The following is an 18,025-nucleotide window of genomic DNA, read 5'->3' as shown; positions in this document are numbered from 1 at the left end:
AAGTGATCATTTATTGCTTCTACCACTACACCCATGTCCACCACTCACATCTTCCAATCTTCTGCATAAAGAAACAATGGCCAGAGACCCAGCCTAATTGTTAAGGAGGCTCAGAAGCCATTCTCTGCAGAACTTGGTAATAGGAATAAAAATGACCTGAATTGAACACTATATAATTTCTCCAATTCCATAACAAAAAGTTTACATTTCTCATAAGAAAATTGTTCTTACCTGGGAGAGATGCAGCATGCCTGTAGTTCCAGCTACTCCTGAGGCTGAGATAGAAAGATCACTGGAGCCCAGGAATTGGAGGCTGTAACACACTGTTTGTGTCTGTGAATGGTCACTGCACTCCAGCCTGGGCAACAGAATGACACCCATCTCTGAAAAAATTGTTCTAATGATGTCTCCAAATATTACCACTAGCCACATTCATTTTCTCATCTCTCAACCCTAAAAATTCATTGTCCCCTTCTCCTCTTCCTCTGCCTTTTCTTCTCAATTTCCTCCCATTATCACGTGTCTTTTTTTTGCAGTTTGCAAAATGCTTTCCCATGAATTGCCACATTTTGTCTTCAATCTGCCTTTTAAAATTAAAAGGCCAAGTATCATTATTGGTATTTCTATTTTCCAGATAAGGAGGGCAGGTCTAAAAGAGTGTAGTAAACTTCCTAAAGATTCCCCAGGCAAAGATAGAACTAGAATGTCGACTATGTGGCCACAGCAAGAGAGCATTTTCTTTTTAAGTCATTTTATTACTTTTCTGATTATAAATGTAGTATTTGGAGAGTAGGGGAGCTTCATTAGGTGTAGGACAGCATTAAAATCAATGAAAATAAAGTAATCAATAATTATTCTACCCAGAGATAAGCACTGTTAACATTTCGAGAATCCTTTCTGTGAAAAACACACATAAAACTTACATTCTATTAATTAAATAGTATTACATATTATTTAGTTTGCAAGTTCAAAATTATACTTGATTTACTATTGCTACCTAATGTTCATTTAACAGTAGAGACTGTTTATTTTCCTATTTGAATAATAAAGTTCTATAATCTAATATTTGATTATTTAATAAGAACTGTATTTCATCTATCTATCCCATACCTTATTTATGAACATTTTAGTTATTTCCAATATTTAGCTGCTGTAATCATTGGTGTTATGAATATCTTTGTGTTATCATCTTTGCACCCTTTTACCTTTATAATGTATGGACCCTTTTGGGAAATGCAAAGTGACATATACACATCTTCAACCTCTATAACCATGATGGATAATCAAGTTACCATCAGTGGTTTATTATTCCTGTATTTATCTACAGGAAATACTACTGGCAAATTGTATTTTCTGGGGTTCACTTACTAATTAATTTGTTCAACTCAATAAATGTTTTTTAATCACTCATGCTATGTGAGGCACTGAGGATTCACAGGTGAGAAGATGACCCAGTTTCTGAGGCATTTATTTACGTGGCCCCTAGTTGCCCAGCAAGACCACACAAATGTGACTGAGAGAAGCTTCTGGACACAGGGCCCTAAGTAACAACTCTGAAAAAGGAATTTTCTTAAACTTCCATACTCCTGAAGATGAATTGCTTTCAAATGGCTCCCCACATCAAATTGATTGATTGATTGATCATAGTTTCAGGTAAGGAAGCTTCTCTCAGCCTCAGAAAGCCTCATGCTGCAGGAAGTCTAGGTCATGGGACATACCAGCATCCAGTGTCTCCAATACCTGAGTCTCTGTAGAAGAAGAGACGGTCTAAACTTTTAAGTGTGTTTTCCAGTTCTTCAAATTTGTTTTTGTTGTGTTCCTTTTCTGGGCTTCTCATGAGCTGTAAATTTTCCCTTTCCATTTCTTCCTTCATCTACTCTCAGTTTTAACCACAAATAGAGACTACTAAGATTTAATTCTTTTGGTAGTGATATAATTAGCAGGGATTTTAATTTTTTTTCTTTCTATCTTCATTCAAGAACTCAGACCTGAATTTTCATTCAGCTACTGTCGAAAACACCTTATTTGTAAAGGTTTGTCTAACACTGTTCAGTCCCTTAAAGTGTTCAAGCTTCGCCAAGGTTTTCCCCAAATGCAGCCAGGCATCTAAAAATTGCATTATCTGGATGTATCATCCTGACCTCTGCCCATATTCAGTATCATTGATTGAATGAAACCCTTAGCTTTCACCAAGAGCAAGCAAAATGAAGAAATCTCTTCAATCTTGTTAAACCACATTTGAGGACGTGTTTTATCACTTTGCCCAATGTGCATTAGATAAAGAACCTTGCCTTTCTAATAGTTTGAGGAATGCTTTTTGTGATGCACTCGTGTGCTGTCAACAATTAGACATGAAAGACATGAAGCCCGTCATGTTTCCTTCTTTGTTTCTTCTAGGGAGCTCCAAGATACACTTTTTGACTCAGTTGTTATTTGTTATCTCCCTTCCTCATTTACATTTGGTTTCTGTCTTTTACTGTTTCCTTGTTTAGGTGGTATTTACCTTTGACTTAATTTTAAAAAGACCATGTGAATGAGGTATTCAAGAATGATTATAATAATAATAGAAATAATTTTATAGGGCTTTTGAAATGCTAGCCACGGTTCTCAGTTAACACACACACACATATACACACACACATATATGTATATGTATATATGTGTGTGTATATATATATATATACTTGCTTTTTTTGTATATATATATACAAAAACAAGTATATATATATATATACTTGCTTAATCTTTACAAAAACCCTTTGTGGTAAGTACTATTGTAAACTTCATTTTATAAATAAAGGAACTCAGGCACAGAGAAGTTAAGGTACTTGTCCAAGGTCACAGAGCTAAAATGCAAAGTTTGAATGTGAACGCAAGCCATCTGGCTTCATATCCTAAACTCTTTATCACTACAGTCCATTGCATCTGATTAGTTGTGTGACTTTTAGAAGTTGTTTAATTTGGCCGGGCGCTGTGGCTCACGCCTGTAATCCCAGCACTTTGGGCGGATCGCGAGGTCAGGAGATCCAGACCATCCTGACTAACACGGTGAAACCCCATTAGCCGGGCGCGGTGGCGGGCTCCTGTAGTCCCAGCTACTCGGGAGGCTGAGGCAGGAGAATGGCGTGAACCCGGGAGGCGGAGCTTGCAGTGAGCCGAGATAGCGCCACTGCACTCCAGCCTCGGAGACAGAGTGAGACTGCGTCTCAAAAAAAAAGAAGTTCCTTAATTTATCTGAGCCTTGCTTTTTCATCCATAATATGGTACTTTAATACCCAATTAGCGGTTAGTTTTTGACTAAATCAAATAGTATGAAATGCTTAACACAGCACCCCGTGTGTTAACAGTGTAATAAATGCTTAATGTATGTAAACATGTAAGTGTTTAACAAATGTCATTTCTCTGCACCCTTTCCTTATGATGCTAAGTAAATATAAGGTATGAACTCTTCAAGTATGCTTACAACGTCAGATCCATCACAATGGACCATTTTGGAAACTCTCTTGAGGTATTTTTATTTTTAACACTACTAAGTAACTCAGATTGGTTACCTAAATTACTTTTCTATTTATATTTTATAAATTTTATATGACATGAAACAAATACAGAACAATAGGCACTATAAAATACTATACTGATTTTTTTTTTTTTTTTTTTGGCTGAAGCCAGAAAGCATGAAAGAAAGTTCAAATTTGGCCTTTTTTCAATTTGAAAGAATATCTGAAGCAAAGAATAAAATATCAATATTTCTTTATTCTGAGAATCCACATGTCTATTTTTGTTATATTTTATGCTACTTTTCTGTATTTCAAAATACAAAACCCAGCAAACCAGATATAGTCTTATTGCTCTCCAGTCTTTTATTTTTAATCTCTGTGCTGCCAATTAAGACATTGCCATGATCTTCAAGAACATTTGACAGTTTTCTGGAGCCATAAATTTTAAAGCATTGGCAGAATGTTTTCATTTTATTAAAAAAAAAAGGTAAAAAAAGGAGTTATACACATTTTTGAACAGGTTTATGAATCCAAATGAAGTTCTTTTGCACAAAGCCAACAAAAGTGTGCATAAGAATAAATGTCACAGATAAAAGCCATCTTTCCCACAGATCTCATCAGAGTCTATTGGACTGCTTCTTGAGGATTTTAAAAAAGGGGGGCAGTGTCGGGGCGGGCTGTCTGTCTCCATAAATGGAAGGTGGAAATTAGTATGTCACCATTAGGCTAAAGGCACATTAATTGTCTCAATTTCAGTTGCAATGGGGATGGCAGAAGAAACAGAGCTGTTTGGGTTTGAGCCCTGAACCTGCCACTTCCGTTTGGTAAATACAAGGCATGTCATAACAGACCTCTGAGCCTCAGCTTCCCCATCTGGAAAATAAGGAATTGGTCTGCTTCAATGGTTCATAAAATCTCAGTTCCAAAATTTTCTGGCTTTAATCTCTCCGACAAATTACTGAGTTCCTCAGGTCAACTTGAAGAAATATAGTAAATTGTTCTCAGAATTCAATCAAATATGAGACTACATGTTTACTTTCTGCCTATATTTCTACTGACTTTATTAGCCACTCATTTTGATAACTAATAGGATAGACATTATGGGAGAGAGGGGCTTCTTTCAACCTGATAGGATTCTTTGTGTGATACTCCCTACTCCCTGACTTGTCTAGGAATATCTTGTATATTTTTATAGAATTTTGAATTTTAGAATTTCAGTAAACTCTTTACTACCTAAATATTTTCCTGTGAGTTGGGATACTTGTATAAAAAAGCATCAGTCTGAGTTCTAATAACTGGTCACACTCAACTTTTACTAGTTTAATGGAATATATTATAGCACACTAGCATGCTGGAAAGAATGGAAATAATATGAAAATTCTTTACCTTTTTTTCTTTTTGAGATGGGGTCTCACTCTGTCACCCATGCTGGAGTGCAATGGTGTGGTCTTGGCTCACTGCAACCTCCGCCTCCTTGATTCAAGTGATTCTCCCGCCTCAGCCTCCCGAGTAGCTGGGACTACTGGCATGTGCCACCACGCCCGGGTAAATTTTGTATTTTTAGTGGAGACTGGGGTTTCACCATGTTGGCCAGGCTGGTCCCAAACTCCTGACCTCATGATCTGCCCACCTTGGCCTCCCAAAGTGCTGGGATTACAGGTGTGAGCCACCGCACCTGGCCTACTTTATAAATGGAAAGGCTGAAGTCAGAAAGGTGAAGTGACTCTTCATATCACCCAGCTAGTTAGTGACAGAAGGTAACTCAAACCTACATTGTGGGATTCACAACAGTGTTTCTGCCATAACTGAAAACCACTTTTTTATTCAGTAAGTCCATAAATTTGCCAAACAACAAATATTTGTTGAGAATGTATCATGTGACAGGTACCAGGAATATTGTGGAGGGAAAAGACTAAGTGGACCCTGCCTCCTCAGAACTCTCAATGCAGTGTGAGTTACAGATAATAAAGAAATAACCAGAAAAATCTATTATAATTCTGGTAGATGCTATAAAAGAGAAGTTAGGCGTTTTAAGAAGGTTAAACAGGGCACATGACCCAGTCTATAAGTTGGGAAAAATTTGCTCATGGATGTGACATATACCATGAGACCTCAGAGATAAATATGAGTTAGCCTGGCATAGCATGACAGGTAGAAAGTTTCAGAAACAAGAAATGGCATGTGAAAAACACCCTAAGGTGAAAAGAGTTAGATATGTATTCGGTATTTTAGTGTTAGCACTACCCAAATGATAGTGAGTATGCATATAGAGCAAGTGGCATTTATTTAATAGACAGAAATGCTAAACAACTGAACTTAAATGTACAATACTAAAACATTATTTCAGGAGCTACACTCTGCCTATTCATTACTTCATTCAACATCTATTGAGCTATGTGCTGGCCTGTTACTGCACTACGGGGATACAAAAATGAATGAAACATGGTTTTTGCTCTTGAAAAGCTCATGGTTTAGTGGAGAAGAATGTAAACAGAGGTAGGAAGAGAATGTCATCCACACAAATGTAAGGGACTTTTTTATACATCTCCTAATTGGGCAGCAAATTCCACATATCAACAGGTAAATAATTTCTTACACGATTATACTACTTTACAGTTTTCAGAGCATTTTAACACAGTGTTTATCATAATTTGCAACGAGGTATTTTTTTTTTTAGGAATTTAAAGTATTTCTCCTACTAACACGTAAAACTCATATGGCAGATCTTTTGTTCTAAATGCTGCATACAGGGCATAACATAGATTAGGAGCTCAATAAAAACTTTACGGATGAAAGAAAACGTGGTTATATTTGATTTGGCCAGCAAATTATAGAGGTAGGGAGAATGATATTATCCTCCTCATTAAATTGACCTTTCTGAAAGAAGAAAGGTCTGAAAAGAGGAAAAGAGAAGACATTGAACTGGAGTTTGAAAGTGAAATAGGTGTTTGTCCATCTTATAGGTGGAGGAAAGGCATAGAGGTAGAGACTACTTCATTAACAAATTGTGGAGTCGTGTCAACCATACTGTTTGGAGATAAGTGAAAAGATAGTGTGATTGGAAGATCAAGTATGCTTAGGAGCAGAAACAAGGCTGGATAGGACTATTAAGCTGGTTGTGCAATGCTTTGGATGCCAGACTAACTTGTTCAAATTTTATCTTATAATTGAAGGGATTTTAGGTGGGGACTAAGATGATCAGATATGTCTAGAACATTACATGAAAGTGGAGAGAGACTGAAGGTGGCTTCTGTATTACAGTGCCAAGGAAGACATGGAGGGGGAAGGTGGTGTATCCTGGGAATGGTGGCGTGTTTCCAGATGTCAAGACAGAACTTGACATATTTATTCCTTCCTTATCCACCCACTTACAACTCAAACCCCAGAGCAGAATGTAGATAATCAAAATAGACTGACAAAGACATAATTCATGCTTTCTGCATCTTGCATAATGATTCAAAGGCACAGTGATCCACTTGTCCCTGACTTCCATAACTCTGGACAAAAAGAACCACATACAATATTTATTATGAGAACACTTCTGTCTTTCTCTTTCTTCTTTTCTGAAATCCAGTCTCAAACATTAAGGTTATACACAAGGAGAAGAGAAAGTGTATCAATATTATTTTTGTTTTCCGTCTCATACCTAGAGACATATTTATGCTAGAGATATCTCCAGTTTAGTCTCTTTCCAAAAACAAAAAACAAACAACAAAACAAACAAACAAACAAATCAGTGCTCTCAATCCTGGGAACAACAGACTCATCTTAACGGTAACAGTAGATTTAACTTAAGCTTCTGACCATATCCCCATCATTTTTTGTGCTTTTAGAAAGATTTTCTTTCTTTCCTTCTGACAGCATAGCTCTTTATAATGTGCCTAAAAATATGTATGAAAACTTGATGTGTCATTGGAAGGCTTTCAAAGTCAAAATCTCATTATTCATCTGTATTAATGAACATTACTGTTGCCTTTATTAAGGATTTATTCTAAAAACCATAGAAAGGCTGGGGTAATACAAACTACCCTCTCACTAGGGGTTACAAATGCAATATGAGAAGCATTGGACTTGACTTCACATCACTACCTCTAGTCATGTATGAACAAACTACCTAATATCTCCAAGATCCAGTACATTCATCTGCAAAACAGGCATAACAATGCATAACTCACTGAATTGTGGTAAAAATTAAATAAGATTATTTGATTTTCAAGCTTTGTAAATCTTTTTAAGGTACCAAACAAATGCAAAATCTTCAAATTCTTCCATCTGGTTGAAGGTGGTAGGTCCCAGAGACTTCTAGTAAGAGATAAATATTTAATTGCATGTAAACATATTAAGCTAACTGCAACTATGAATATTTTATCATATATGGCAGATTTTCAGAATACCTTCAAACATTTTCCTTGATTTCATCCTTGTTCCAATGATTTGACATATAATGGAGAAGAGTCATTATTCCCCCTTTTCCAAATGAAAAATAATCAAGATTCAGGGATTTTCTATGATTTGTCCAATTTCGGACTAGAACACAAGACTAGTGCTAATTCAGATACAACACAGTACTCATTCTTGGGATAGAGCCAAGTGAAATGAATCCCACGAGCAGTGGTAATTGGAAAGAGCTGCTTTCCAGAAAAAATAGGTCTTAGGAACCTACTTAGAAAAAGGGTGTCCTAGGAACACCCTTTGTGGAGGGCAGGAGCAGTCACATGACTGCATGGAAACCCTGTGTAGGGTGGTGAGAAAGGTAGCACTAAGAAGGAAGGGAATGGGTCTAGAGGGCTTGTCTATCATGCTTTTTTCTGTTCACTGACAGCAAGTTATTATTATTTTATTATTAATATTTTATTATACATTATTTATTATTGGCTTATTATTTTGCTCCCCAGCAAACTCACTGAAGGTAAGAACCATCTCTTAGGTCTCTCATATTTTCCCATGGTTCCCAAAACTTTAACTTCTATCTAACTAACAAACAATTGCACAAAAGAGAATAGTGTCCAGTCCAAAATCTGCAAACTCACAACACCTCTATATTAGTTTCGAAGGGATGTCTTAACAAAATATCACAGAGTAAATGTCCTACAACAACATAAATTTACTGTCTTAAAGCTCTGGAGGCCAGAAGTCTGGAATCAAGATGCCAACAGGGTTGTGCTCCTGCTGAAGGTGCTATGGAAGGATCTGCTCCAGGCTTCTCTCCTAGCTTCTTTCCTAGTCCCTTGGCTTATGGCAGCATAACTCTAATCTTGACATGGTGTTCTGCCTGTGTGTATGTCTGTCTCTTCACATGCACTTCGTTTTATAAAGATACCAATTATATTGAAATAGTTACTACTGTACTTCAGTATGACCACATCTTAACTAATTACATCTGCAGTGACCCTATTACCAGATAAGGTAACATTCTGAGGCAGTAGGAGTAAGGACTTCAATATATGAGGTTTTAGGGACATAATTCAACGCATAGAATCCTCCTCCTGTTCTTAAGATAATCTATCATGGTCTTAGTTTTTAAGATCTTGTTCAATTAGTGACCACAAACAGCTACTCTTCATAATCTCTCCATTTCTCTCTCCTCTACTATGGGTAGTAAGCTTCTTGACCAATACTGTTATACTTGGCTTAGTATGGACATTGATTTTCTAGCATTGTCTCCAAGATGTGCAGGAATGTGAACATCTGATTTTACCATAATACCATATGAAATGCAGAATGTGAAATGCTAGTCAGCAATGGAAAAGCGAACATGAATTCTTGATGGTGAGGAAGACATCATATTGACGCTACACTGCCACTCTTCTGACAAGAAATCTGTCTGACAAGACACGTTGTCGGTTCCCTAAGGATCAAATGGCAGAAGTCCTATGTCAAAGGGCAATAAATAAAATGAGCACTGGAGACAAGGGCATAAAACAAGTGTACTCGGCTGTGTGACTGGCATCTCAAATGACTCAAGAGTCCGATTTCTTCCACTTGGCAGTTTGTATCATAGTCTACATTTAACTTCACTCAGAAAATTCAGGGAAACTATTCAGTGTAACAGCAACATCAGTCACGCAGAAGGCAGAGCTATTACTTGGGGTAATGTATTTATTTGAGAACCACCAACTATGTATATCTCAATGTGAGATCTGCAGAATATATGAGACTGAAAAGTTGCCTGAAAAGCAAAACCAGAATCCCCATGAGTCATTCTGCTTCTAGGTTCTAATGCAGTTACTTAACAGTTAAACCTGAAGTCTACTCCTGTCTCAATGTCCAGTTTTCCTTTTGGGGAGCTTCCCATGGGCTCTCATGTCTATCTGAGCCACTACCTGGGCCTTTGCTGCATTAAGTGCTTGAGAACTGATCCCCAGCCACAGGCCACTTTTTGTACAACTACTAAGAGTTTCAGCAAGGACTCTTTTTGCTACTATCATGCTGTCCTAAGGGGTCATTGACCCTTACCTGCTACATAGGACCCACAATTGGCCAATGAATTACAAAGAGGCAGATGATTTTTGAAAAGGACACCCCTTCTTCTGGTTGAGGCAGTCTCATGCTTGGGTACATTGTTTGGCATGTAGAATTCTGGCTGAGTTTACACTCTCAACGGATCTCTTCTCCTAGTCCCTTTGTGCAGGGTACACCTTACACCAAGATATGGGGTTCTTCTATAATCTCCTGTTTACCAGTCAAATTTTCCCTTTAGTTACTCACAGTACAGTTTAAGCTTTAAACATAGGTTATTCCCCAAAAGAACATGGGATTGTAGAAAAAGTTCTAAATACAGTGATTTTTAACTGTCACTGTGAGGATTACAAACTCAAAGGCATATAGGGACCAAATATATTATGCGATAAAAGAAGAATGTCTAGTGGGGATATGGTAACATTGAAAACACACCCAGCAGAACAGGGGTAGCAGCACCTCAGTCCCAGCCGATTGCGGCCATGTGGGAATGATATCACTTATTTTCAAAAGAGGCTAAAAATCTAGATGTTTGTATGACATTTCACATTTATTTAAATGTTGGCTTTTTTTTTTTTTTTTTTTTTTTTTTTTTTTGAGACAGAGTCTTTTTCTGTCGCCCAGGCTGGAGTGCAGTGGTTTGATCTCGGCTCACTGCAAGCTCCGCTTCCCGAGTTCACTATGTTGGCATTTATCTAAATGCCTCCAGGCCAATTTGGCCCTCAGATTTGGACTCAGAAATATCTGGGCTGGTGCATGATTTGGGCCTTCCTCAGGCATCTCTTACAGAATACTCCAGGCTGATTTCCTGGCAAGGCTCAGGGCTAATGTCATGCCTTCTTCTTGGTCTATGTCCCTGAGGTAGAGATCACCTTTTTCTTCTTTACCTGCAGCTATATTAAAAACATCTACCTACCTCGGAGACCAGGATTAAGGGATTGAAGTCCAGGAAGAGAAAGCCTTTCCCTCTTCATCTGTATTTAAAGCCTGCATTCCTTCCATTCAATAGATATTGACTGTGTGACCACACATAAACAGGCACTGTTCCAAACATATGTATGTATGTCATGACATATGTATGTATGTCACATATGTATGTATGTCAAGACATGCAAAGTTTATTACATGTCTTGGAGGAAGATTTTTCAAAGTAAATAAATAAGAAAAAGTCCCCAAATTGTATATATTTGGTCAAAAATAAAAGAGGATAATGAGATAGAGAGGATAGTGGTGGGTTGAGGTTAGATTGGGTTGTCAAGAAAGCCTCTCTAAGGAGGTGGCTGGTTAATATACATATATATATATATATTTATTTTGAGATGGAGTTTCGCTCTTGTTGCCCAGACTGGAGTGCAATGACACGATCTGGGCTCATCCCAACCTCCACCTTCCAGGTTCAACTGATTCTCCTGACTCAGCTTCCCAAGTAGCTGGGATTACAGGCATGTGCCACCATGCCTGGCCAATTTTGTATTTTTAGTAGAGACAGGATTTCTCCATGTTGGTCAGTCTGGTCCCGAACTCCCAACCTCAGGTGATCCACCCTCCTCAATCTCCCAAAGTGCTGGGATTACAGGCATGAGCCACCGTGCCTGGCTGGATGGTTAATATTGAATATCAACTTGACTGGATTGAAGGATGAAAAATATTGTTCCAGAGTGTGTCTCTGAGGGTGTTGCCAAAGGAGATAAACATTTGAGTCAGTGGGCTGGGAGAGGTATACCCACCCTTAACCTGGTTAGGCATTATCCCCTCAGCTGCCAGCATGGTTAGAAAAAGCAGGCAGAAGAACCTGGAAGGAGCAGACTTGCTGAGTCTTACAGTCTTCATCTTCCTCCTGTGCTGGATGCTTTCTACTCCCAAACATCAGACTCCAAGTTCTTCAGCTTTTGGATTCCTGGACTTATACCAGTGATTTGCCAGAGGCTCTCAGGCCTTCAGCAACACACTGAAGGCTGCACTGTCGGCTTTCTTACTTTTGAGTTTTTGGGATTCAGACTGGCTGCTGTGCTCCTCAGCTTGCAAACAGCCTATGGTGGGTCTTCACTTTGTGACCATGTGAGTCAATACTTCTAATGAGCTCCCCTTCATATATACATATATCCTATTACTTCTATCTCTCTAGAGAACCCTGACTAACACAGGAGGAATCTTGAGTAGAGTTTCTGAGAAGCAGAGCCCAAGATGGGGATTCCTATGAGTGATTGTTGAAGGTACGCTCTCAGGGGAAGTAAGAATAGAGACAGGAGACCAGCTGGGTTACTGCAGTGTTCAGTTGACAGACAATAGAGACTGTACTAGGAAAGTAATCATAGAAAAGATAAGAATCTATCAGAGTTGCAAAATGTTTTGAACAAAAAGCAGACAGGATTTCCTGATGAATTGAATTATGAGGTAAGGGGAAAAATAAATCAGGGATAATCTTCAGAATTTTTGGCATTTGTTAGTTGACAGTATTATTAGCTAACTTGGGTTAATAAACAAGGGAAAGAGAAAACAATGTGGGGAAATGAATACCTTTTGGACATACCACATTTGAGATGCTTATTAGAATTCTAGTATAGTTGTTATGTAAAAAGTTGGACAAATAAGTTTAACGCTCAAGAGTGAGGTCAGGGCTACAGTCATAAATTCGACAGTCATTTACCAATTGATAATATTTAAAGTAATCAAAAAGGTGATATCAACCAAGGGAAAAAGTATAGAGGAGAGAAGACGGCCCAGAATCAAGCTCTGAAACATCCAGTATGTACAGCTTCAACGGAGGAGAGCCAGTCATGAGCACTGAGAGATGTGTGGTTTCATCAAAGTTGAAATAGGCCTTCTATTTCACTGTCTTCTAATTCATTCCTTCTTCCTGGTGTGGTAGCTGTGGAATTTGGATGGGATTGATCCTATCCTATCTCCAAAAAAGGTCCCAATTAGTGCAAATCTGTCAGGATAATATTATCCCCCTTGACTCCGGAGTTGGTTTTGGTAGTCCTGGCTTAATTCAAATAATGCATGTCATTATCTTGACTATATAATTCTATTCCAGGCTGTTTTAATAAATATAAAACTCAGGGTTTTATTTTTCCACAAATAAAGAAAAGCTATCTTTTCTTCCAGGTGTAGGTGAGAAAGCAATTTGCCCTAGATTTGGCTGTAAGCTGTCTTGAAATTATAAAGAACACACTCATGGATGAAATTGACTCTTGGAGGAAGGGCAGAACTCAAAGGACTGTATATAAATGGAGCTAGAGGCCAGACCAAACTCTGTTTGAAGGCATCCCATTTTACTCCTGATCTTTTCATATTTGTATTTTGTCAATGACCTGATAAAACCCCTCTATTTTTTAAGCCAGATTTTCTAGAGTTCAGTAACTTGCAATCCAGGGCCCTCCCATGGATGCAAAATTTAGAAGAAAAGAGTACCTTAGGAAGAAAAGGGTGACCACAGTGTCAAATGCTGCTGAGATTTATTTAAAGGAGGAAAGAAATTAATGCTCAAATTTGCAACATAGATACTGTCGATGACATTGATAAATGGCATTTCTCCTGTGACAAAGTAGTTCAAAGGAAGCACATATAATTTTACAAGATACTTGGTATTTTGAATGCATATCACTCTAAATCCATACTTGGAAATTAGACCTTCTCTGAAGGAAACACAGTGTGCAGATATGCAGCTCTTCCCAACATCAACAAACACTCAGACTAGCACATCAAGCAGTTTAGCACCTGAATTCTGCAACTTCTGAGACACTTCAATTTCTAATAGTCATCTCCATAGAACAGTTGTACAAGTAAATGCCTGATTTGTGTGATTTTCCAAGACACAAGAATGATCTTCCACAAAGGTATATTTAATTGTCATAATAATTTCTCACTTGATCTTAGCCAAAAGGCTGAGAAGCCATTAATTGTCATAATAGTTTCTCAAGATTTTAACAGTGCCATTATGATTTAAATGCTCTAAGAGGTAGTACTGGTCACATTTTAGGTGTAAGCTACCATGTATTCATCCAGAAATCTGTGCTCAGGCCCATGATACAGAAATGCATCTAAGCTCTGAGATTATAGCAATGGAGAATCCATTTTGCTTTTCCAAATCTTTCTCTGGAGAATAACTGCCTTTTCCCTGGGTATTTGTTAGCTGACCTTTTTGCCAAGTCTGCACCCACTCTCTACTCAGGTTAAGCTAAAACACTCTGTTAAATTTTTTTTTGGTAACTTGAGATATGAAATTTAATCCTGTCATAAATGGGCTATGTTAACTTGAAACTTTAGGATATGCTCCTGTTTTTATTGGTGAAGCTTCCTAGCAATGTGAAAAAGGATACCATTACATCATGATACTCAATATTCTTGGAATTAATTACTTAACCAGCTTTCAAGCTTTATCTTTTCTACAATGGACTTATTTTTATACTCTGATCATTATTTTATTCCTCTTTTGCTGTACTTTTCTACTTTACTGATTTTTTCATTAAGAATCTTTTTCTTATTTGAAATATGTTCTGTTGCTTCCTGGATATCACTTTTTTTTTCTCCTGGAGTGACATTTCAATGAACTGAAAAACCTGAATCACTCCACATGTTTTCAGGCTTATGATTAGTTAGAACTATTTGGTGAAAGAGAAAGAAGTCTAACTCAAATTAGAATGTAATAGTTTATATAAAACTGAAGAAAAGAATCAATTGGTGTACAGATTTCAGGAAAATATTTATCTAATCTTTCAAATGTTGAAATTAGGTATGTATCGACTTTGCTTTCTTCTACGGTTTAGCCACTCTCAAGGAGACTCTACTTTCCTTGAAATAACAACTTTGGAAAGGAAATTTGATATTTTAATCAATTGGACCTGGGTTTGATTCCTATCCCTGGAATTAAGGGTGGAGTCAGTTCTAACTGAAGTTCATGATCTGAGAGCAGTAGAGGAGACAAATTCCCCTCCGTCTCCAAAATTGGGAGCTATTAACAGACAAGTAAAAGTGAATGATTGACAGTTTCCAAATGTCCGTTTTGCCACCTATTATTCCACATACATATCAACTTTTGGGAAATAATTAGGTTTTTTAAGACTCAGGTTTAGAGTGAAAAACTCACTAAAATTATGGTGAGATGCTGAAGCAACAAGAAAGAACAGAACCAAGAAATGGGTAGAAAAACAAATGGAAATTTAATGAGATCCATCTAAAAACAGAAATGGGTACTGGGGTATACAGTCAGGAATCAGAGCCAGGGATATGAATATTATAGTAGGCAAAAATCATCTATATAATCACATTTTCAAAGATATGTATTGACATGAGAACATGTAGAGATAAAATACTCACCAAAACTGTCACATTTCAACTTCTTGAGCACACAGCTAAATTGCACTTCCCAGCCTCTTGCATTTAGGTGTTCTCATATGACTGAATATTGGTCAATAGTGTGAAAGCAGAGGTCATAGGTATCATTTTCAAGGATGACTTCTGAAATCTCCCATGAGATCCTTCATGCCTCCATACTAAACCTCGTCTTACCTGTTAGCCAGATCCAGAGAATCCAGTATATGGCTTTGAAACACCAGAAGATGGCATAGTCACTGTGTGGAAGGTTCCAGGGTCTCCGAATGACTGAGTGCAAAAAATATCCCTATTAAACTATTCTCAACTATGGTTTCAGTGAGAAATACATCTTAGTTATGTTAAGCACTGCAGCTGGAGTTGTTTGTTATAGCATTTGGCATTCCTTTACTATTTTACATAATATAGAGTTGAGTTATTTTTTAAATGTGAAAAGTATGTATTATAGCGTTTATTTTAAAAAATAAAGGAAGAAAACAAAAACAGTAAGAATGGTTAACTCCAGGTGCTGGGCTTACTTGCAATTTAAAATGATTTTGTCTGGGATTTAAAGCAATTTTTAAAAGTAAAATAAACATATTATGTGCTCCAAACAAAATTTTAAGAAAAGCTAAATGGGATTGGTGTTGAGAGATGTTTGAATGTTATGTTCTGTATTGGTTTGATTTTTGGAGTGTGATCTGGAGCACAGAGCATAAACTGAGTGATTAAGTTTTAAAGAGATTGCACACACAAATACTTCATAAAGAATCTCCATTTGAACATTCAGGGAACTTTTATATCTGCAAGCTGCTCTCCCGGTAGATCTAGAACAACAAAGAAAGATTACTCTCAACATATAAAAGAGATTTCAGTAGGTGCACTGGAATGAAGAAAATCTTGTTTAAATATGGTTAATGGCAGCTCTAAAACACAAACTTTGGGCACTTTCAAATCAAGAACCTGATTAGTAGTAAAGAACCCTGGCACGTGGAGTGGCCAGTCCAGTGAAAAAATGGTGTGGACAAGAATACAATACAGTACTCAGGATGCAGGCTTGCTTGTTATAAGAATAAGGCCTCCAAACATACTGGCTTGCTTGACTTAAACAGCATCAAAGTTTGCCTTATTCATCTCCTAGAAGGGAGTCCAAGGCTGGTAGAATTATTTGACAGTACTGAAGACGGAAGCTTGCTCATTTGGTTGTTCTCCCATCTTGAGCGTGTTGCCCTTATCTGCATGTTTGCAGATGGCTCTCTTCCACTTCCATATTCCAGTCTATGAGAAGAGGCATAATCTAGAAATTAAACACATTGCTCTGCTCAGATTGCATTGGCCCAAACTTAAACAAACTGTACATATCTTCAAGGGAGGCTGAATAATCTTTACCTAGTGACCATAAATAATATGAAACTTCTCTCATTTAAAAAAAGAAAGAAAGAGTGAGTGTTCGGTGTTAACTAGCATTGCACAACATACAGAGAAGAATCCTGGGCAATTAGAACAGAGGAAAAATTAGAAAGAATTAGATGGGCCCAGAATTAACAGTATTGGTGAAGAAAGAAAAATTGAAATTCAATCTGCACTGTTTATTACTGGTAGTTTATTGTATATAATTGTGTTAAAATTACCCTCTTTGTTAAAAAGAAAATGGTTCACAGGGTGCATTAATAATTTAAACTCCTGAGTGAGTGAAAAAAATCTTCAGGTTATTGCTGTACATTGATAAAGAGGATCAACTGAACTACACTGACTCTCACGAGTTCTAGACCTGCTACTTATTAAGCAAACAGAGTTTTAGGCAGGTACAGGAGCTGACAGTGTTGTGGTCAAAATCTCTGAGCTAGGAGATTCCGAGAAACAAATAAATAAAAGAAAAGATAGCCAAGAAAGGTAAAATAAGGAAAAGAATCTGACACCAAGACTGTAGCTTCCCAGCCTCAGTGGTCTTAATTCAAACCCTCTCACCCTGAAAAGATACAACTCCCTCCAGATAAGACCTTGTCAGCTGTGTGGGAGATAGGACTTGTGAGGAGGATCCAGACTGTTCTTAGGCTCTTTTCCTCCACTCTAAGCATGGCTTCTTTGGTAGGACTGGGCTTTGGATCTGCTTTTCTCACTCCTACACATATGGGCATTTATTGGAATTAGATGACTTTCTTCCTCACATTTATCAACCTTGACTGTCCCCCACTGATCCAAGTATCTTCCTACTGGGCCTGCTATTTCCTTCTGCTACAAATCTTCACTCCACTCGCATGCCATTTCTCCCCTTTTCCACTTATAATTTATCTTAGCATGACCTTTGGATAAGCTTAAGAACCGCAGCAATATGTGCTCTTTAAATACAAGAGATGAGCGTATACTTAAAAGAAAGGTTTGATTAAGACAGAATTTAAAATTCAGCCACTTCCATTTTTCAAAACTACTTGATGTGAATTATATTGCCAGTAAAATTGTGATCAAGAAAACTTTCACAATTTGTTCTTTGGCTTACAAGGTGTTTTGGTTCTTCTTTACAAAGACAACTGGAATGACAAAGAGGCACCCAGGCTCATTGGAACACAGAGTATTCTATAGCTAAACAGGTCCACTGAATTCTCATTAGGATGAACTCGTAATTGATATTCAAATTTATGTATTAAACAAACATGCATTGTACACCTTCTAATGACCACAAGACAACCGAGAACTTAAGTGTACAATCTTACATGTTAAATAAGAGTACCTACATCATAGAGATTGTGAGGATTAAA

General features: G+C 37.5%; 1 protein-coding gene across 2 annotated transcripts in view; it reads left to right on the top strand.

The window, feature by feature from the left end:
- Window positions 1-18,025, top strand: part of SLC17A6 (solute carrier family 17 member 6) — a 137,786-nt gene that overhangs the window by 42,855 nt on the left and 76,906 nt on the right. The gene's annotated exons all lie outside the window — the stretch shown is intronic.

The sequence above is a fragment of the Pongo abelii genome, chromosome 9 (assembly GCF_028885655.2).
Source record: "Pongo abelii isolate AG06213 chromosome 9, NHGRI_mPonAbe1-v2.0_pri, whole genome shotgun sequence".
NCBI classification, from domain to species: domain Eukaryota; kingdom Metazoa; phylum Chordata; class Mammalia; order Primates; family Hominidae; genus Pongo; species Pongo abelii.
The sequence above is the reverse complement of the archived record's forward strand: the minus strand, read 5'-3'. Positions and strand labels throughout refer to the sequence as shown.